The sequence below is a fragment of the Ambystoma mexicanum genome, chromosome 9, assembly GCF_040938575.1.
Source record: "Ambystoma mexicanum isolate Mex_15411 chromosome 9, UKY_AmexF1_1, whole genome shotgun sequence".
Lineage (NCBI taxonomy): Eukaryota > Metazoa > Chordata > Amphibia > Caudata > Ambystomatidae > Ambystoma > Ambystoma mexicanum.
Genome location: NC_090931.1, coordinates 731523984 through 731547414, shown reverse-complemented (window position 1 = coordinate 731547414; position 23431 = coordinate 731523984). Strand labels below are relative to the sequence as shown.

Genomic DNA, 23431 nt, shown 5'->3' with positions numbered 1-23431 from the left:
AATGCATTTACTGCTAACACAATCTTGGACATTTATGCAGGCAGTGTTGACCTTGTTCCACATCATACTTTGTTTCGATTCATAAACATTCACTTGATGTCAGCCCTTTCCAAACCTTGGGTTGAATAGTCCTAAGCAGGGAATTACTTTTAAAGGGTAGGTGTTCTCTGAAGTGGCTAATTGCAGCTATTTTAAGAGAGACATCATTGGCGACTTAGGGCTCAGCATGACCATTGGCTACACACCTGGGAGGATAGCTCAGGGGCAACGTGCTCGCCTTGCAAGCAAGACGACACGGAGCAACACATGTTCAATCTCTGGGTCCGCGCTTAGAAAGCTCCGGGTATTAAGCACGTTATAAATAACCTATCATATCATATCACACACCCATCACTCGCTTTTTTGAGATCATAAAGAGGACCCACCTTTCTATGCAGCCTTTTGATGCATATTGCATTGTAGTTGTGATTTGCATAGTGGCATTTTACCATTAAGTGGGAACGCCCTCGGAAGGACCAAAGTCCAGAATGTTGGAGGTCATTGAGCATGTTTGTGATGCATGTGTGCATTTGCCAAACAGAAAAGGCTTAGCAGGGCTGGCCAGGCTCCGTAGAGAAGCAAGCCATGCGGTCGGGCATGTGGATGGGTGCTGAGAGAAGTAGGGTGGCGTCAGTGCTAGAGACTCGCTAGGCGTTCAGCGTGCCCGAATTTGTCATAGGTCTGCGCTGCATTCTGCTGTCAGAGGTGTTGAGGCGTACTCTGGCGTAACTAGGCGGAGAGTTTTGTGAACAGCACGACTGAATTTTGTCATAGTCTTGCTGCATACTGATGTGTGTGGCTAGCCATGCCTGCGGCCAGCATATGAATATATGAATGTGTCAGGCTGGGATCCCCCGAGAATTGTATTTAAAAAAACATGTTTGGAAAGAGTATGTCTATCTATCTATCTATCTATCTATCTATCTATCTATCTATCTATCTATCTATCTATCTATCTATCTATCTATCTCTCTATCTGTCTATCTATCTATCTATCTATCTGTCTGTCTGTCTGTCTGTCTGTCTGTCTGTCTATCTATCTATGTCTGTCTGTCTGTCTGTCTGTCTGTCTGTCTATCTATCTATCTATCTATCTATCTATCTATCTATCTATCTGTCTGTCTATCTATCTGTCTATCTATCCATCCATCCATCCATCCATCCATCTATCTACATACAGATTATTGATGAATTCGTCTAACATTTCTAAAGTGCAAACAACCCAATGGGTAACTAATTGCACTTTCACAGGTGTTTTGCAGTGCACAATGGCCAGTGAAAATGCCTGTGAACAGATGTTCTTAATTGCACAGTGCTTTGTCTTTCCCATTGTAGCATGCATTCTCGGATCATGGAAACGAGACAGTTATATTGCTGCAATCGTTTTGCTTAATGTGTATCTTGCTTAGCAAACAATCCCCATTATTGACTAGCTTTGATCCCAAATGAGTGCCCCTTAGTGTGATTTCTCTATTGTTTCATTACTGACTCTGTGTAAAGAGTGCTCACTGACCTGTAATTGCAGCATCCAGGCCAACATTATCTTTTCCATCCGGGAGACATTAGTCCAGTCCTGGTTTTCCCTTTGCATTCTGGTACTTTTAGTTCTGTGTTTATAATTGAGCAATCCAGAGCACAAGTCCTAGAATCAAAGTTAAAACTAGGACTGGACTAGTGTCTCCCAAATGGAAGGGACAATGTTGGCAGGCGTGTGCGAATGTGGTTGGCATCAGCCTCACACCAATGTTCGGTCAGTAAGTTATTACCTACCTAGAAGTCAGTAACGTGCCTGACACTTAATATTCATGAAGAGCCTGGTGACCGACCCTTGCCTCCACCTACTGCTTGCAAGTCTCACTGAGAATCTGGAACTTGTGGGCTGGGAAATGTGGAACTGGAAGGGAGAAAGGTCCCCACAAAATGTCTGCTCCGGTTCTTTCATGAACTGGTCCCTATTGGGTAAATTCATGAAAGGGTTGACATCTGTACGACTGTTCCCTGTTCACACATTTACTCAAATTCACCAACGATATTTTGTCATTGCTGCGGCATGGGAGGCCCCGCGATAACCTGCTTCCATGATTAACAGAGTCTGTGGGATGCAACAGACTGCAACGTAGTGTGCAACTGCACTGCAGTGAATCACACACCGTCTATAGGGCCACCGATAACTGAACGCATCGTCCAAAATGCAGTCCTCCCTATGCATTCCTCTGCAATGGAAGCACGGCGAAAGGTCTCAAATACGCCTGGAGCCCGTCAGTAAAAAGTGTTCATGGCATGGAGGGAGCCACCAGCGTTCGCACTGACATGCCCTTGAGTTCTGCCCATGTAATTTTCCACATTTCCAAGACATATAGGAAAAGAAAGCATGGTAACACATCAAGCACACTCACCTTAGCACCCAGTCCTGCACTCTATTTTGCAAAGATGTGCACACTGGCTGCCATTTACACAAGGCAGTTGCATCTCAAGCTTTTTATGAAATGCAAAAACAGAAAAGAAAAAAGGCACATTCCATGGGAAATCATTGGTTTACGCCAGCAGGAACATGTCCCGCCTTTGTAAGACCAGTGGCGGAGCCGGGGGCTGGGGCAGGCAGAGGACGTGGCCGCCCCGTCCAGCTCCCCCCAGTGCTCAGTGCGCCCCCAGCCTCCTGTTGGTGCCCTATTATTCATTCCAACTGGCACCAAACGCTGCCCCCTGCTGCTCTGTAAAACCAGGGTTTTTTGGAGGCCGAGTGGAAAGGAAGATAGAAACCATAATCCCATTCTGTGCTTTTATTGCCCCTGAATATTCCCAGAGCATAAAAACAAGGTTCAAACCACTTACTCTTTCTGTTTATGCTTTGGGGGCTTGGAACATGACTCCCACAGCGTGTTCCCACTTAGAAGACCAATGAATATGCAGAAGTCAGACACATGCCCAGCATTTGAATTGTCACAAGAGGGCCGGCAGCAGATGTATGCAGAGTAATGCCAGGCTTTTGCCACTTGGAGAGGCACACTTTGTGAATCAGAGGGCCCGTACAAAAGCAGACAGACAAAAACAGCCCCAGGCCTGAGTGGTCGATAACTATCACCTGTGTGCAGTAGAACCTCACTCCCTAAACTTAAAAATAGCCCTGCAGAACGTCAATTCTCAGTTCAGCACCTCACTTCCACTTTGTGCTGGTGATTCTGTGACGTCAGTGAGACCAGGTGAAACGCCCGGGCGAGGGAGACCTGGCGCATGCTCTCTGGGAAGGGCTCTATTGCAATGTTATAAACCAGCACGCGACGCGAGCGGATGCATGTCCCTGGAAAAGCACAATGGCACGCTGCAGCCCCTCCTCTCTCCCGAAAATGGGAAGAAGTAGGCTTAATTGCCCCTTAAGTCACCTGGTGTTTACATTGTTGGTGAGTGCACCTCGTGAAGTACCCGACTTAACAATAAGGACAAGAAAAAAGTGTGCCTGAATGTACGTGTAGGTGAGAGATGTACACTGCTTTCTGCACATCCGCGTGCCACACTTCAGTGCCTTCAAATAAATACTGTATTTTTCTCTGGTTTGGGTTTTGGCTTGCTTGCCTGCACTAGAACGCCATGCGTGAAAGTTCTGCTTGTGAAGTTATCAATTATTTAATTTGAGGCCTTTCGATGTCACATCCTGACCTGAGTGCACTGGGTGGGTGATACGCGGCCATGTGGTCTCTCCGTTGGGGGTGAGTGCTGACAAGTGTTGCACAGCCAAAATTGCCGTGCACCTTCGCTCTAAAAACTCAAGGTTATATATTTGAAACCGGCTATCCCGCATTACACCAGTAGGTGGCGCTGCCGTACAACACAGCCATACTCGGCACAGCAACATCTGGACATAATGCAGTCCATGTTTTGCTTCGAGCGTTGATTCGCGCGGATTCTCTGTGAAGTGAACCGACAGAACTGCGACACCAATCTCTTGTTGCTTTTGGCCGGGTGCTGGCGGCTCTTTCATTTTCGCGGGGAGTACCCACATCTGGATCACATCAGCCCACGCAAATGCCCCCCACTTCCCTGCAGATGTCTCCAGGGGTCAACGTGCGATGACGTGCTGCTCCCCACGTGGAGATTAAAGTGAGGCCACGAGCCCTGGGAAAACAGGCCGATCTTTGCAAAAGCATGAGCGTGATGATTATCCCGAAGAACAAAGCTTTACCGCCTTTTTTTTAATTGGAGAGTTAAACTATTCTTGCTTCTTCTGCTGCTCGTTTGCACATATAGAAATAGTAGGGCGGGCGCACTCTACAGGCAGCTCAGGTGCTTGGCATGGAGTATTCTGGGACACTGTATCACCGGCGCGTGCTGAGTATGCGTGTGTAATGGACCGTGCTGTATTGCATCCTCGTGCTCTTTGTCTTGTTACACCGTTTCCTTGTGTGCATCAGGTGATGCAGTCAATCCAGGTGTACTCTATGCTGATATAATGCACCCTGTAATGTTGCCTGTCAGCATCCAGGCACACGCGCCAACAGTACCCATTCGGGAGATGCTAGTCCAGTCTTGCTTTTAACTTTGCATCCAGGGACTTGTCGTCCTGAATTTCACCATTGTAAATGCAAGACTACAAGTCCCAGAATACAAAGTTAAAACCAGGACTGGAGCTGAGTCTCCCGAATGGAATGGATAAGGTTGCCAGGTATGTACACTATATGCCGGTCTACTCTATTCAAATACGGGTTATCGTCCTGCCCCGTGACCTGCTCTGTCATCTACATTGCAGTTGTATGCTTCCTCCACCGTCCCCTATGTCCCCACTTCTTGTAACATATGCTCAGTGCTTTAAGTGGCCTGCCAAATGGACCCAGGGCTCTTAGGGCGGCGCTGCCGAAAAGGGGTGTGGCATGGCAGGGGGTCGCTGGCACAATTCAGAGGCAACCCTTGCCTCAGCTGAATGATACATGTTAGGTCACACCCCCGTAAGAGCTCCAGCTCGATTTTGCAAATGGCATCGGTCATCACCCTTGTACCTGGGGTGCGAGGGTGAAGCTCCCTTCACTTCTAATGAAAGGGCTGCCTTGCAGGTAGTCCGGTCAGCAAGGAAAAGGCAGCACGGCCTCTTGATGCAAGGGCTGCCTTGCAGGTAGTCGGGTCAGCAAGGAAGAGGCAGCACGGCCTCTTGATGCAAGGGCTGCCTTGCAGGTAGTCGGGTCAGCAAGGAAGAGGCAGCACGGCCTCTTGATGCAAGGGCTGTCTTTCCGCTAAGCAAAAGCACAATATAAAACAGTAGCCAATGCCATATGCTTTATTCTAGGAAGCCTTTTTGGACCTCTTAATTAATCATTGTATTGTATTATGCGTACATTTGAAATAGGCTTCCACGCAGGAAAACTTTGATCCCAATAGTGGGAGAGCCAACGTATTTGCTACAAAATGTTATTTATTGAAATGAGTGACATACAAGTGATGGCTGGCAGGGATAAGTTGCTTAGTTTTCAGTATCTGCTTTGCAATATTTGTCTCTTTTCATTTGCAAAGCCGCCATTTAAAAAAAATAAAAAATACATGAGGTCCCTAACTGGGTGAGTGGGGATCTTCATTGCATTCCTTTTAGAACCCACGAAGTTTAAAAAAAAAAAAACATTTTGGCTGTACCACTGTTGTAGGCGCCAATCCCACACGTCAAATATCTTGACCTCTTCCAAATGCCCAGGATGTTCCTCGCCTCTATGAATCAGAAAGCCTAAAATCAGGAATATCAGCAACTGTCATGGATGAGCTCGCACCTTGCTGAGGATGCCAAGTGAGGCCGAAACATCCTGGGAGTGGCGTGTGGTCTCCAGATGAAGGGACGTGACACAGCAGATTGGGCTGGGCTGCCCCTTTTGGGGTGGGACCAAGCCAGATTTGCATATGGTCCGCCCCCTTCTGTAATGGCACAGCAGGATAGAAAAGGATGGCCTGAGAAATGCCTGTAGTTATGATTAATTCATAACCTCTAGCCATCAGCCTTCTGTTTTGCTAATGTCACCCAGAATGGGATGGGATGTTCCGGAGTGGGTCCTATGCCTTCTGTGCCTATAGACCCAGCATACAGCTGACTGAAGATGCCCAAAGTGTCTTAAAATGTCTGGGCTTTTGTGCAGCCTCTTGCAGAAGGGATGGATGTGACCTAGCAGTTTGGGCTGGACCGCCCCTTCCGGGACAGGACTTAACCCGATTTGCATATGATCTTTCCGTTTCTGTAAATGCATGGCAGGTTGAAAAACGGGGATCTGGAGGGTGGCCCATAGCAATACCAGAGGTTATGATTAATTCAAAACCTTCCATCGATCAACCTTCTGTTTTGCTATTAGCTGCGCTCCTCACATGCATGCAGGCATTTTCAAAATGACACGCCAGCGGATTTAGATAAAGATGTGTTATTTATATAGCTCCTTAATCCAAAGGCCTTTACAGAGCACATATTTACATACAATATCACCCAACCGAAAAATGGAACCCATATATCGACCTCCGAAGAATGAAAGGCTGAGTTGGCCTTGCTGGATTCGAACCAGCGATCTGCAGATCACGTTCAGATCGTAGCAGCGAGCACTCAACACGCTGAGCTATTTTACCAGCATGTTTAGATGATGCAATGAAAGTCTCGAGTGGTGTTGAGTGGCTGGGGTCTTCGTTTAAAAACACATTTAAGACTTGACTTGCCCCCAAACCATTGAACAATAGTTCCTTAGCCAATCCACATACATAACACTTGTATTGCCCACTCACTGATCACACAAGGACGAACGACCCCAGCGTCTGCATTAATGTACTCCTTCAAAGCTCTAGTCTTTGAATCAAAAGAAAAAAAGATATGGTTGTGTAAGGAGTCTTCACGTGTTGCTTCAGATCGCAAGACAAGAGTAGACACTGTTGCGGGGTGTGACACAACTACTGCAGTGCCCCCCTGTTGGGATACAATGGCGGCACTGTGCAGAGACAATCGCGCGGCTGTTTCCTCGTGCGCAACGCGGAATAATGCGGTGAGAGGCGGCGGCGAGCTTGGCACGCCTCGGAACTGCATTTTTCCACGAGCCCCTCACTTTTTGGATCAGATGTATGGGAAAGTTCACCACAATTACCACTCTGATTTCAAAAGCATTCCTGCGTTCTTGCAGAGCCAAATGACTGGTGGCCCAGATGCCTGCCGCTGGGCGAACCCGCCGACACCCCGCTTTCCATCTTCGCCGTGGCGGTATTTAGGAGAAACGCAAATGTGATCGGCGCCTTGAAGTGGGAAAGGAAATGTGTTGTTTCTGGCAATGGATCCGCCGTGTCTCCGCACTTGGAGCGGTGCTTTCTGCAAGAACACGTGTGACTTAGCTCAGGGAAGAGCTTTGCAAAGGGAGATAGGCCTTGCAGGGGCAGTGGAGAGTGAGTATAGAAGTGGCTAGAGGGTAATGCATAGGTCTATGCCTGTCATAGCATCAATACCGATCTGGGCAGCTTTCACGTCAGTTACACGCACTTAGGCTACCCAATACGCCTGCAACATTTGCATATTCTGTGCTGTAATCCCAGGACCTAAGTTACATGGGAGAGTTAGGGAAGTGGCTGGAAGAGGTTCAACCCCATCCCACAAAGTAGTACAATTGTATTACTTAGTACCCCAGGAGGAGACCTTCCTTCCCCCATGGGAAAGGTGCGGGGATGCGCAAGCGCGCAACTCTATGAGCTAGGGTCCCAAAATGCCGAGGCAGTGGAGGCCTTCTGGGCGCACCACGCTGCCTTAATCTATATTTCCTGTAAACCCGTGGGCCAAATATTATCTCAGCCTTCGACAACTAAGAATTGCTTAGTATTGGTCCCCAGTCACGGTCCATTTTCATTTAAAAGGATGTTTTGCTCCATCACATATTATGCAGACCAGTCAACATCCCCTTTACTTCCAATTTCCACTATCTGGACTGCCATCAAAATAAAGCTTTTTCTTTCTCTCTCCAGGGTGCAAAATCCATGAGCCAATCAAACAATATGTGGGAAATTGAGCTTCACAGTTCGAAAGTAAACCCTTTGCTTGCCATTCTGTTTTATTGCAGGGGGATCAACTTTTAAAAATACACACTATGGGCCCGATTCATGGAATTATCTGTGGAAAATAGGGTGCTTGCGCCCGCGACTGTGTGCAAATCCGGCTTTGTCAATCATGGAATCGAATGCGTGGAATTTTTCCTGGACTTGCGTGGAGTTCGCGCTGGCTCGGCACATCTATGTGAGCCGTGGAGGGCCTTGCGTGAGACTCCAAGCAGAGCATGGGCGTGGCTTGCGCAGATGGCTGGGAAGGGGGCAGAAAACCAAAAATAGGGAAGAACTTGCGAAAAAGTGGGCGTTCCGAGGGACGGTCTGCAGGCTGTCTCTGGCACACCCACATTTGCGCGGCACACGACGTATTCATGGATTTGATTGCCCAACATATCAGCTGGGAAATGGGCAGGCAAGTCCTTCATGCGATGCGCCACACAAAGGCAGGCGTAAGTACACTTACACGTAGGATTTGCAGAGTGGAGGTGGGGTTGTGTGTCAGATTTCGATGTGCGTGTACTCAATCAGGGTTTCGATGTAATTTAGGGGTACGCGTAAGCAGTGTATCGGAGTACAGGAACGTTTTACGGGGGTTTAAAAGCAGATTTCCGGAGTTATTTTCAGAGTTACGATTATTTATACGCAGGTTGTCGGGGTGCCAGATATAGTTACAGAGGACCCCGCGCAGGGTCTCCGAGTCAAAAGCCTGCTTATGGGGAACCCCAGGCACTGTTTGAAGGGTGCCTGTATTTGACCCCAGTAGAGTTTGCAAAGGTAGCTGTTCTGGCTGTTGATGCTTTGCATGTGGGCGTGTCAGGGGCGTTGCAGGCACGACTTGCGAATACAGTTATTTTGCCCTGTAAATTCCATGAATACATAGGACGCACATTTTTCTTTCTGCGCGCAGGCTTGCACAGTGTACTCGGCGTGCAGCCCTTGTAGGATTTCTAAACACATTTCCATGAATCGTGCACAATCTCCTCCCCTAACTGACACCATGGGCAGATTGAAAATCGGAAACATGGCAGACTGATTCAATCAGTAAAACTCTCTATGAAGGAAAACGTCTTATGTTGCATTTTGAAGGCCATTTAATGTTCTCATTTTACTAGCGCCAGAAGTGATGTGCCCAGTGTGAAGGTATGTAAGATCAGCATTGATTAATGAATGAATACTGGTAGGTGACCTGGGTGAATGCAGAAGACTAAGGGCTTGATTCACAGAGCGATTGTACCATTATAAAACAGTTTTGTGAATCAGACCCTTAATATCAAAAGGCGGTGGTTTAGGTCACGTGGGTGGGCTGAGCAGTAGCGCATTAGGCTTGGGTGCTCCTGGAAAGCGATGACCCCAGGATGCACCATTAGGAAGTGAATTGTTAAAATAAAGCATCATACCAAATTTTCTGAATGAGGTTCATTGTGTGATAACGTATAACAACTAATAGGTTACTGAGCTGGGACTACACTTGTTGGGACAGGGGTACTCTATTGGTTTCCCATCCCAGCTTCGGCACATCTATATGGTACAACACCTTGGCCCTCATTAGGACTCCGGCGCTAAACCAGGTTTAATGGTCCAGGCCGGAGTCCGCCATGGAAAAAGGGGGAATTACCACCCCATTCCAAGGTTGGCGGGGTGGTAATTCCCCCTTTCTCCATGGCCCTTCCCCATTCCCATTTTTACCCCCTAGTGCTCAATGGGAATGGGGAAGGCGGCAATTACAGTACTGCAAATTGCGGTACCGTAATTGCCATCAAGGTCCCTTTGCGGGTCCCTCCTTTAACGACTGGTCCAGACCAGCCGTTCAGGTCGGGAGCCGCAAAGGGACCTCGTAGTAAGGCGTTAAGGGGTTAACGGCGCTGCAGCCTTTTCCGGCGCCGTTAACGCCAGGGTCCTAATGAGGGCCCTTGTCTCTGCCAGGCTCCCTGTATCTCTATTGGATTATTTGGTGATGTGCTGCAGATGTCTTCACTGGCCAATGGTTCTACTGGAAGAATCAGAACAAATTGATGAATGAAAGAGATTTTATCCAGGAGGCTGTCACTTTCAATAGTTGCAACGAGTCATGCACTACACATGCTGTTTCCTAAAATGTGCAACTGTGGTTCCTGTGCAGATAGCAAATTGTGGCATTGCCAACATATTATGCAAACAACGAATCAACCACATCTATATGTTTACACACACCTTCCCTTGTGCGGTTTTTAGCCTTGTGTGTGAAGTTATGCAGATCCACGTTACCCAGCTTCTATTTCCGTAGGAAAGACTTAGCTCATTCAAATTACAAAACAAACATTTGGTTTCCCCCAGACACAAAATTCAACTATAATGGATACTAATATGTTTATTAAAGGATGACCCTGTATGCAGTCAATTATGTTATTTATATAGTATCTATATTATATTTATATTATTTTTTTAACAGTTTGGGTGAGTATATTTACCGCTGGTGGGCAAGATCATGGGAAGCGAATTGCAACTGTGGGTGGGGCAACCTGAAAAATGCCAGACGACCAGACCATGCCATGTCAGAGAACCGGCTGATGCAAGAGAAAGCAACGAGAAAAGACATCCGAAAGAGAACCATAACAGATCCCTACCCCCAACAAATTCCAGAACATCATCAGAACGCACAGCCACGACCAACACAGGAATAAGAGCCACCTCAAAAACAAGGCCAAAATCACTCTACCTTACACCATATCTCACAACAACTGGATCAACAGAACAGATGCCCATACACGACAGCAGGATACCAGGACCACATAGGAAAAAGGCAGAAACAACCGAAAGAATGGACAGCTGCACCCTCACTCCGTGCATCACAAAACCCCAAGAAAACCGCCAACACCATCCAGAATCAGAAGAAATGGCCATGAACCCAATTATAAACCTAACCAACCTATTCAACGACAAAACAAGAATAACTGAACACTCTCAACAACCCAAAGACGATAAGGAGAACCACCAACAAAACCACCCAAAGATGCAAACTAGAACAAACCGATTGACTACAAACACAAAACTACACTGCAGCCTAATCAACACCAGATCTATGTCCAAACACGCAACCAAGATCTACGACCTACTCTGTGACGGGGGAATTGACATCCTATTCATCACAGAAACCTTGCTAGCTGAAAACTACAAAGTCATACTACAGAACTGCCAACCTGATAACTTCAAATGCAAACAGGCGAACAGAAAATGAAAAATAGGGGGAGGACTTGCAATAGCCTACAAAGATCACATACAAATTCAAACAGCCGAGGCGTTAAACATCCCAAACTGCAAATCCCTCATCCTCCACCTTACCACAAGCCCACAATCAAACCGTACATTTAGACTCATCTACAGACCTCCAACCCACAACACCACCTTCATAGACACCTTCATAGAAGCAGTCACTAATCTAGCCACCAAACATGATCCTATGATAATTCTCAGGGTCTTCAACATATGGTTCGAAGAAGAGAACACCAACTCGCAGAAAACCTTAATCAAGCAACTCGAGACCATCAACCTCCCGTCCCGGGAGGATAGCACAGCGGCAGCGTGCGCGTCTTGGAAGCAAGACGACACAAAGCAACAACAGGTTCGATCCCCGGGTCCGCGCTTAGAAACCTCTGAGTGTTTAAGCGCGTTATAAATACGGAACTAAGACAAAGAAAAAACACAACTAAGAAAAACTAACAATTCCTGTAACAGCGCCTTGATGCCTGCGGGCTGTGTGAGCGCTTTATAAATGTAAAAAAAATAAATAACCTTCAACAGATGGTGAAAGGAGTGACATACACAGCAGGACACACCCTGGATGCAATCTTCGCCAAAACAGAACCTGATCACAACAGCACCGCCCATCCAAATGCTATGGCGTGACCACCCCGTCATCCCTTTTGTGATCCAAATACAATCAAAACCATCCAAAAAATCCACTTAAATACCCACCAAGTTGGAAAAGAAACTGGAAAACAATCAAGACTAAAAACCTAGAAGAACAAATAGAAACCGTGAAGCCAATGGCCATTTTATTGGATGCGACAGACATAGGCGGAAAAGGAAACCTGGTCCAGAAATGTATTGCAGAAACAATAGATGACATCTGCCCAGAAAAGCACATCATCCCATCAAGAAAGAAAGCAGTGGCTAGATGGTTCACGCCCCACCTGAAAGCGATGAAAAGAACTAACTGCAAACTAGAACATGAGTGGAGGAAAAATTACGACCAAGTCAAACAAGTAAAATACTGACTACAAATTAAATGTTACAAATCCGAAATTCACAAAGTAGAAAAGAAGCACCACGATGACCGGATCAGAAAAGCCACCAACACCTAAAGAGAATTATTCAACATTGTAAATGACATGAGAGACCCACCCGGATGCAACAACTCGCCAGTACGCTCCCAAAAACTATGCAACAATCTCACAGATCACTCCAAGAACAAAATCACTGTGTCATACAAAGCAGACCAATCAAACAAACAATGCACCAGCCACCACCAGCCCCTGGACCACAAAACAAAATGTGCTGTTTCCAACAGATGTCAAGAGAAAAGCTTCTAAGCCTGGTTAAAAAGAGCAACAAGGCAGGTTCCCCAGTGGACCCCTGACCTCCAGACATCTATATATCCATCCTCGCACTGGACACAACATCGGAATACTACCTAAATGTCTTCAATTAATCACTTACAACAGGGAGAATACCAAGAACATTCAAAATGGCCTACATTAAACCTCTGCTCAAGGACACAACTAGTGATGTGGAAGACCTCTCAAACTGTAGTCCAATCTCAGACATTCCAATACCTGGCAAAACTGTTAGAAACCTTTGCCTATGAACAACTCCTGGAGCACATTGAACACAGCCATCTACTGTATCAGGCACAAGTGGGCTTCAGACCCTTGAGAGGAACAGAGTGATCACTACTCTCAATATGGGATGTTCTAAAGATGAACACAGACTCCAACACCAAACCAGCGCTGATATTACTGTATCTCTCAGCTGCCTTTGACACAGTCAACCACAACATCCTAATAAAAAGACTGAAAGGAATAGGACTAACCAACCCAGCGCTGCTCTGGATCAAATCTTTCCTCTCGGGAAGAACAGAAACAGTTTGGTGAAACCTTTAAAATCTGCACCACGGGACACTACCTGAAGAGTACCCCAAGGCTCATCGCTATCACTGTGACTTTTCAACATCTATATGACACTGCTAATCAACCTCATCGAAAAACAAAGCCTAACATGCTACAACTACGCAGATGATACACAAATCATGTTCAAATACAGTGACGTACAAGAAAAGAATGCATCCCCAGTAGAGTGTCTCAATGAGCTCTACCAATGGATGAATATCAACAAACTCAAAATGATCTCAGACAAAACTGAAATCATGATTACACCGGAAGATAGAGGAAAAGATCAGCGGATCCCATGGCCCATAGAACTGGGAAGCCCACTGGCACCATCTGCAGCTGGAAATAACCTTGGAATCATCAAGCACAAAGAGTTTACACTAGAGTCCCAAGTTAATACAATAATCCAAAAGCGCTTCTTCCACCTACAAACGATTGAAAAAATTCTACCATTCCTCTCATCCACACATAAAACACTGGTCTTCATATCCCTCATCATGTCCAGGATAGACTATGCTAACAGCGTATACCTTGGAATGCCAGGCTACCTACTAAGGAAACTGCAGCAAATAAAAAATGAGGCAGCCAGACTTTTCCTTAAACTAAACAGAAGTAATCACATCACACCAGCTCTTAGGATGTTACACTGGCACCCTGTCAAAAAAAGAATCACTTTCAAAACAATGTGCATAATGCACAGACCAATAGCCAGCAAGGGAGTGGAATGTATTCAAAAGAAACTTTCCATCTACAAATCACCCAGAACCCTGAGATCCTGCAACGACATCTGCCTAGAACCCAAACAATACACAAAGAAAAAAGTGGGTGGATCAGCATTCTCCTGCTTAGCCGTGAAACTACAGAACTCCCTTCCCAGTGTAATACGAACCATGGAGGGCCACACAATATTCAGAAAACTTCTTAAAACCTGGCTCTTCAGATCTGAATATAAAGAAACTGACCTAACAGCGCCTGCATCCCTCGTAACTGGCCAAGTACTGAAAAAGGAAATGTAGTCCACAACAATAGAAGAATGAGGAATAGGGATGGGAAGAGAGACTTTAAATAAAGACGTATCCTTCCCGACCCCTGAATTTGGACTATAAAGGAACAGGAGAAGCTTGTAGGCCCCATACAATTAGGCCAGGGAAGAAAGCGTAAGGGAAAACCGGGGGAGAGGAAATCAGGGAATAGAGACTCTCATCCTAGGTGTAACCCGACTCAGGACCAACAAGTGAACAGAAGAAATACACCAGACCCTCCCCAATAGATGATGGGCAGCGATCGTAAGGTATCGAGGAAGACCACTAAACGTTCCACGCGGATTCCCTTTAGGCCAGTGAACACAACACCTTGCTAGAAATGGGGCTTGCACTAATAAATGAAGCAGCTTAACGAATTCCGGAGAAGCTTAAGAATCAAGGGCACTAAGGTGACAATTAAGGTAAAACCCAGAAAGAGCAACTAGGGGGAGACAAAGATCATGACTGCCACAGGTGACACAGTTAGAGGAATTCCATGGGTAGGAATGTGACCCACTTAGACAGATTTCAGGGGTGGGAATTGTGACTCACTTGGATGGATGTCAGGGTTAGGAAATGTGAGGCATTTAGGTGGATTTCAAAGGGTAGGAAATGTGATGCACTTTGATGGATTTTCAGTGGAGGTGTGACACAGTCGGATATATTCCAGGGGTGGGAGGTGTGGTGCACTTGGATGGATTTCAGGGTTTGAAGTTGTGGCGCAGTTGGGTAAACTTCAGAGGTGGGAGATGTGATGCACTTGGTGGATTTCCAGGGGGGGTGATGCACTTGGATTGATTCCTAGGGTGTAGGCAGTGGTGCACTTGGGTGGATTTTTCAGTGGGGGTGGCACTCTTGGATGGATTCCTTGGTTGGGAGATGTGGAGCACTTTGATGGATTTCAAGGACTTTCACCAACAATCTGTACTAACAAACCCACTCCTCTGCATACACCTTTCAAACTCTGGACTTAACACAACCAGACCTCTACAGCACCACATCCCACACATACTTCACAACCCCAGAACAACAAAACAAATCACACATAATCTCACACAACAGCACATGGTTCACAATGTCTGAAAATCACATTTATGCTCGGAAAATGCTGTCTCCGAAGTGAAGCTGCCAATAGCACATCACAGATCTCTTGCTCTTTTCCCGCTCAACCCTACTAACGATCCACCCTCCCTCCTTGCATTACAGATCCATCTGTGTGCCTGGAGACCACACAAGTGGTATTGGTGCACGGAACAAAAACCTTTAACATTAACATTAACAAGATCATTAAAATGTGCCTCTCATGTCTGCTGTTATTGCTGTAAAAATTGCCTTCCGTGTTCCACAACCACTCATGTGCAACCCAAAGAATCTTCACATGCCGAAAGCCCCCACACAGATGTCTAGTGATTTTGCCATACTTGTCTCCAAAACTCAATTTTTACCTGAAATATTTGGAAAACCCAGGCCCAAACAACCTGTAAAAGTTGATGACTGAAGCCACCCGCTTCGGCTATTATTTATTTGCGGTTTTGCCCACTCCTACAGCTACATATTTCATGTGAATGGTAAGTGCACATTTTTAGGCTCTAAATAGTAACCACATTTATCTTGGGGCCGATGAAGAAGGAGAGCTATATATTTTACCTTTAGACCAAACACAATGACTCTGAGAGAGCAGGCAGCTCAGAACAGTCGCCGGTCCGGCATTGCACATCTGTCCTGTAGGATGCTGGGAGGAACTGAGATGGAGCTAGAAGGCATTTCCAAAGCATTGATGAACAGTGCCTGGAATAGTATGGCACTCACACCCAACAATCCCAAAATCACAGACCTTGAGAAAAAGACACCATGCATTAATACATGGGTCCCCATTTGTACGTGTAAGGAACACCATTCTTGAGAAGTTACAATTGGGAATGACTATTGCTGATCTCACTGGATACCTATGGATACCACTGGATGCTTGATGAGGGGAGAAGGTGGACAAACAAACATGGAATATGGTCTTGTCGGAGAAAAAGCAGTAGAGGAGGGAATGGGAATGGGGGAAGGGCGAAGGAGAAAGCGAGGACCAAGCGATCAGAAGAATACATGGGGTAAGATGAGGCAGGAGACTAAAGATTGTGTTCATACAAATGTATAATAAATAATCGAATATAATAAATAATAAGAGGATTGTGCTAAAAAAAGTGCAACTACTTGCTTTCAGAGTCACATTAACTGGGACAGCTGGCGAGATGACACAAACCTGGCCATGCTTCACTTCCATGTGCATTCCTCCAAGCTACTTTTGCGGTCCTGTGCATCTTCATGGAGGGTTTTGCAAGCTGCTATGTTGGTTGGCAGTGCTCACAGGACCATAAGCGCTTCTTGACCTGCAAATATTTCCCTGTGTGTCCTTTGAAGAGCGATACTGTAAACTCTCTGGCATAGATCGCACTCCAATGATTCTGACTTGGGAAGGACTCCACAATCATCCTACGTCCTTGTTGGCCAAATAGCGTCTTGCGCTCATAGCCTTGTAGACCTTGGGAGGGGTCATGATCACTTGAGATCATTACTTTTCCCCAATGTATAGTCTTCATCTTCACTTTGGCCATTCATTTGGGACAATAATGCTGGATTGTGACTCCCAACCCCCTCCCCCACACCCTGAGCTCGATAAAGCGTAAGTAATCTACCCCATGTCTTTGAAAACTGACTGTTTTGAAGGCATAGCTCAGCTTTTTCAAGGGTCTTTAGCACAGCACTGGTAGATGCTGTTTGCAAGCCATAACAATTTGGGTCAGGTGCAATGATTTCTCTAAACTCGAAAATGTTGCACATGGACCCACACTTTCACAATGTTCACAATTTAAACTAATGGCCGACCAAACAGAATATTATAGCACGTACATTTTGGGCTACGCGCATGAGACTTATGCTCCACACTTACCTGTTTGTGAAAATATTTTCTCACCAGGTATATGTACTGTGTAACTGGTTCGCAACAGCGCCTTGATGTGAGCTTAGGCGCTTTATAAATGCAAACACAAATAAATAAATAAATATGAGAATCGGGAAATGGTGCAGTGATTTCTGTGTGTCAGAAATAATGTCTTAGATCTACTTGAATAATGTTCTACTATTGTAGGCAGTGCTTGGGCACTGGGTTTACCTGGGCATTGAAGGCTACATCTGAATCTATATTGACTCCCGGGATTCCAGACTTTCTGCATAAGGTCTGGCAAGGGTGGAGAGCTGGTGGCCTTATACGATGGGCGATGATCTTGGTTTTAGAACAGTTGACATGCAGTCTGTTTTCGTTGATTCACTCTAGCGAATGTGAACCATTGGAAGATGGTGCACTGCTGTGGTCTGGCTTCTAAATCCAAGCCACGCAAGAGAGACCTCAACCAAAAGCCTCCTACTGGTTCTGAGTTGATGGCACGGACAACTCCTTTGTCTACGGCTGAAGATACAGATCTGGAGGCAGAAGTACAGCTTTTTACTCTGCGAGAGGCGGGTCCTTGCGAAAGTAGCCATCTCTGGCCGCCAATAAAATTGTGATCCCATTCACCAGCACCACGCTGCTGCACTGTGGTCAACAGTCTGCTCCATCCTCATAGAAAACTGGGTGTGCTTCCAGGTGCTGATTAGGCAGGGTGCACCGCACTAAGGGTTTGTGGTGGGAAATTGTTCTCGGATTACACCAGCGCAGAACAGGCACTGAAGCATAGACATATAGCAGGGATGTATGGAATCCCGGACGAGATTTAGGAATCTGTGGCCGGTGAAATAACGTAGTCTGCAGGCACTTCAGGTCTCTCACTCGTACAGTAACATTCTCACGGCATGCTATGTTACATCATAAGTTCCATGCATCCATCCAGGCGCTATACAACACATCTCCCTTCCCTTCCCTTCCCTTCCCAGCTCTCACCAAATACCAACCAAGCACTACACAACAGCCAGAATCACTTCCCATCCAGCGGGAACAAGTGCATCACAATATGGTGGATCTAAGCCATTAAAGGGAGGAAAGTTACAATGGAGCAGCCAATGCACACAGTGACAATACAAATGGGGGCTGCCTGCCCTGCAAGGCATCATTTGATTAGCATCCATGGAAGAGTGTTTTTATAGGTACCCAAGACTGAGACTCTGTATTGAGGGGAGGGAGTAGCTGGGCCATCACTGGGTTGGCCCTTTTGGTGCCTTCACTGTATTATGATGAAATGCTGGTCCACTTTTGAAATCTATCCTATAACTGTGCATGTAATGGTGTCCAATGAAAGAAAAGATGTCAATGCACATGCAAAAAACATTTTTAAATTGGTTGGGTATGAATGCATGATGCTTAGGAAAAGATGATTTATTAGACAATGGTGCTCATTTTTGGCCCTGGATCCTGAAAATGAAAGATGTAAAAGACTTCACATGGCTCTTACGGCTTTCATTTGTGGTGTGCCTGATTTTCAGATTTTCAGAGAGGAGCGGTGGAACATAATTTGCATTTCCTCTAACTTCCTTCCTCTTTGCCATACAAATGCTCCAGCATTTGCACCAGCATGCATTTTCATGCCGAACAAATGCTGGGGATCCCTATGGAGTCCGCCGTCTTCATGCACAAGCATGAGGTTTGCACAAGCATAAAGCCGGCGGACTCCATAGGGATCCATTGTGCATGCTGCGTACCATACTCGCATTGTGTACACTTAAACACGGCTCGCCATGTATGCATTGCAGGCAGCATTTACAATTACAGTGACGTGTTGCCTAGCATGTAGGCCGCCTTTTGCCCTACACATTTGCACTCTGCCGTGCAAATGGCCATAATGTGGCGGCGGGGAGTCGCCTACGTGTATGATGCCAATTACCCGCAGAAACAAAATGAGCATCGATGTACTCTACTTGGCTCCGATTCTCAGCCTGAAACTCATCATCTGGTACCTATCAGCATTCATCAATATTAACCCATCAATTTGCTGACTGCTGCGGGTTTTTACATCCCCTGCTGTAATAGATTTGCCTTCAACAGGGCATCACCCAAGTGGAACTGAGGTTTGATTTCCAGTAAGTGTTGGCAGCTATGGATGCTGGTGTCTCGCCAACCTGACCACTAACTGCCTTTCCTGTGAGGCCCGCAAGGTCGGTCTGGACTGCGCCGGGGAGGCGGAAGATCCGTGGGTGTAGCGTTTCCTCGGAAAATGTCTCCCAGTCGCATTTCCCCATCATCAGATTTAATCGGAAGAGACAGGAGGGCCAGGAGACATTAAAAGGACGGAGCGTAGCTGAATAGTGTCTAGACCACCTAAGCGTTCCAAAAAGGAATTGCTATACGCCCCACAGCCCCCCGCACCTCGTTCTCTCACCGCCACACTTTCTTTTTCTACAACTGCCCCCACCCATTCCCTTCCCGCCCCGCCTCCCCCCCCCGGCCCAGTTCTTCCATTAGACTCTTTGATCCCCTTCTGATTCACGGGGTGCACCTTGTGTAGGCATTTTACACGTACCCCGAGACCAACCTCGTGTGTAATCGAAAATGACCCTCGATAACAACATAGGCCCAGCCTCTACTAGCCTACAAAGTCAACCTGGCCCATTATTTATGTTAAGGTGCGCATTCTTACCTAGCACTGCTGCAGTTAATCTGCACCAAAGCCCTCAAACACCACATTCTCCTCCAAGCGTTGTGCTTCCATGTCATGTTGCTCGGTGCCACTGCGTACAGCTGACGGTACCACATTTCTGGAAGGATTGTGGGGGCTGTGTATACAAGCTTTCAAAAGACACTCATGAATTGGAAGAATTAAGTAAAAAATACACAAAGCCTCATATTCCCTGTAATTAATTGTAAGCTTTTCTACTATGTTTTGAACATGAGCATTGTTTAAGGTGCCACCATCATTTCTTTGTTTCTTCCATTTGACTTTACGCGAAGAAAGGGTGTGCAGAACGTAACTTGTGGAAAATGGAAGGGGTCTTAGCTCATGCGAAAGGAATCCACTTTGCAGTCGACTTTCCAGCAAACAGAGCCAATTTCCTTCTCCCAAAAGTCTTTTTCCCGAACAAAAGCTGACACATGTCTGCAGTTCGAGAGGTAATCTCGTGTTTTTTTTCTTCTTCCATTGTCAGCCTGACATTGAGCAGGCTTCCTCTCCAAACAAAAACACCCAGCCGACAAAACTGATACTGTAGTCAAGCAAAATATCGGTTCCCTCAGAGTGCTGACAAGGGCGCTGCAGAGCGGGTAGTGACGCAGTTCGCATTGCTAAAAACCGCTGGCCCCCTTTCCCATGTGAGACTCTATTGAATGTCGAAAGACTGCTTCCATGCAGATGTAGAACCACGTGACCGGTTATGTGCAGATCTGTGATCCCGAGGCGACGTGGCCTTGTCTTCGAGTTTGAGGATGCGTAGCTAAGAGAGCTAGGTCAGGATTACGTAGCACAGCACACGGGTGATACCGTACACCAGCCATATGGTGCCTTTTCTTAGTGGACGCTGAGGCCTTGGGCCACATTACACAAAGCACTTCCCAGCTGGCAGCTCTAGAGGGGTGGCTATCTGCATTCCCTGCACAGTGCAGGTTCACACTGCGGCTGCTGCTGTTGACTGGTGCCTGCTGTCAATGCCTTCTCACGGGAACAGCATTAGCCCTCACTTTAAGGGACCACTTGGACTTTGCAAGGGCCTTGAGATCCCCGGTGATGGTAGGTGCCCTTGACACCCTCTCAAAGGTGGGTTCTTCTTGATCCCCAGGTCTTAGTCAAGCTGTGTGGCGGGAGCTATGGGCTTTCTCCTCGATAACACCCAACCTGCTTTTGGGGCTGGAATGTGCCACTGGAACAGTCTGTAATGCCATTCATGTTCCAGAGGGCGTTGAACCTACCAGTGCTTTGAGGTCCTACCAATGATACATAAGGCGCTATATAAATGCCAAGTAACATAACATAACATAATATGTGAGGGGCCCCTGGATAATCCAGGGTATCACCCGTGTCCTCACCCAAAAATGTCCCGGTGGAATGCGGTCAGGGGAAAAGGGTGGGAGAGGGTGTCAAACATTACAGACCATCTAGGCAACGGTTTGCATCCCACCCACCCTAACTTAGCAGCTTTCCTTGGACCAGTTTGTGCCCTTTAATTAAAGCATGGACCAGCCAAATGGGTATACTCATTTTATTGGGAACACCCCGTACTAATGACGTACCCCCTTTTCTAATCCACTAACGGATGACCACGGCTTGCCTTTCAATTTTGGAGAAGGGGCAGCGAGGCACATTTTGTAATGTCGAACTTTGATTGGCTCGGCACAAGTGGCAACGTTTGTCCCAAAGCGACAATATCGATGGGTTTCTCCTGTGTGATTGTCACTAGTATGGCATCTCTGTACCCTCTCCTCTTCTTCTCTGGGGGAAAATGTGGCCATAATCCCCTTGCCTCAGTCCCCATGTCACTGAGATAAACTTTGCACAGTATCAAAAACACTGCATTTACAAGTGCTACCATGTAGAGTGTTACCAATATATCATTCAAATCATCATGCCTCGCTTGATAGAACGACTAATGAATACGGCACACTTGGTCATGCGCTGAGGCCACTCATGGATGTGGCGATAAGTAAATGAACACATTTGTGAGTAGCATTTAATCAGGGCAAGCTAATGCCTTGCAGCGTTGCCATCTGTCAATCACTCTGAGCTCATCCGGCCTTTGCGGTCGCGGTCTCGCTGAAGAACTTTCGGATGTATCTAATTCCTGCGGCTTGGCAGGGAAGAACATGTGCTCAATGGTTTCTGTGGGCATTGAAGTTGATCCTCAATTCGCATGGGTTCTTTCGTTTTCATAAACTGTGGGCAGGACTATTTGCAGGGTGCTTCAGCGCCCTTTGTGGCCTGCACAGGACCTGTTTATCTATGTCTTACCCTCTCCGCTTTTGTGGGTGCCAAAAAACCAGGCAATCGCCAATTGTAGGTAATCCTGAATGTAAAAACTAAGATTAAGTGCAGGGGCCAAGTCCTAAAAAAAAGTGGGAGGGGACTCATTAACATACCAATTGAATGTGGTGTCACCAGAAATGAGCATATCGAGGTGCCCTCTAAAAACGTCAGGGGACTTCTGCAAAAAGGGGGGGGGACTCATCCCACGTATACCCTCGACTTCAGCCCAAATTAAGTGCGGTAACACTATGCAGGGGCTCTTGAAGCAAAGTTTGGGCCCACATTTTCTCTTTGACTCCTACTGAGTGATGCAAACACATGACAATAAACGGGGATCCCTATGGTCTTAGGTTCTCCTGGGTGGTCGGAAATGAAATCTGCACTTCCCCTAAGAGGGTTGGTTGCCTAGTCTGGAATCTAGAGGAGTGGTTGCCTAGTCTGAAACCTGCATATCCTCTGAGAGGATTGGTTGCCAAGACTGAAATCTGCACATCTCCTGAGTGGATTGGTTGCCTAGCCTGGAATCTAGAGGATTGGTTGCCTAGTCTGGAATCTAGAGGATTGGTTCCCTAGTCTAAAATCTGTACATCCCCTGAGTGGATTGGTTGCCTAGTCTGGAATCTAGAGGATTGGTTGCCTAGTCTAAAATGTGCACGTCCCCTGAGTGTATTGGTTGCCTAGTCTGGAATCTAGAGGATTGGTTGCTTAGTCTGAAATCTGCACATCCCCTGTGAGGATTGGTTCCCTAGTCTAAAATCTGTACATCCCCTGAGTGGATTGGTTGCCTAGTCTGGAATCTAGAGGATTGGTTGCCTAGTCTAAAATGTGCACGTCCCCTGAGTGTATTGGTTGCCTAGTCTGGAATCTAGAGGATTGGTTGCCTAGTCTGAAACCTGCATATCCTCTGAGAGGATTGGTTGCCAAGACTGAAATCTGCACATCTCCTGAGTGGATTAATTGCCTAGTCTGGAATCTAGAGGATTGGTTGCCTAGTCTGGAATCTAGAGGATTGGTTGCCTAGTCTGAAATCTGCACATCCCCTGAGAGGATTGGTTCCCTAGTCTAAAATCTGTACATCCCCTGAGTGGATTGGTTGCCTAGTCTGGAATCTAGAGGATTGGTTGCCTAGTCTAAAATGTGCACGTCCGCTGAGTGTATTGGTTGCCTAGTCTGGAATCTAGAGGATTGGTTGCTTAGTCTGAAATCTGCACATCTCCTGAGAGGATTGGTTCCCTAGTCTAAAATCTGTAGATCCCCTGAGTGGATTGGTTGC

The 23431-nt window shown here is 46.5% G+C and overlaps 1 protein-coding gene across 1 annotated transcript in view; it reads right to left on the bottom strand.

The window, feature by feature from the left end:
- COL3A1 (collagen type III alpha 1 chain) overlaps positions 1–23431 on the bottom strand; it is a 120061-nt gene that overhangs the window by 78881 nt on the left and 17749 nt on the right. The gene's annotated exons all lie outside the window — the stretch shown is intronic.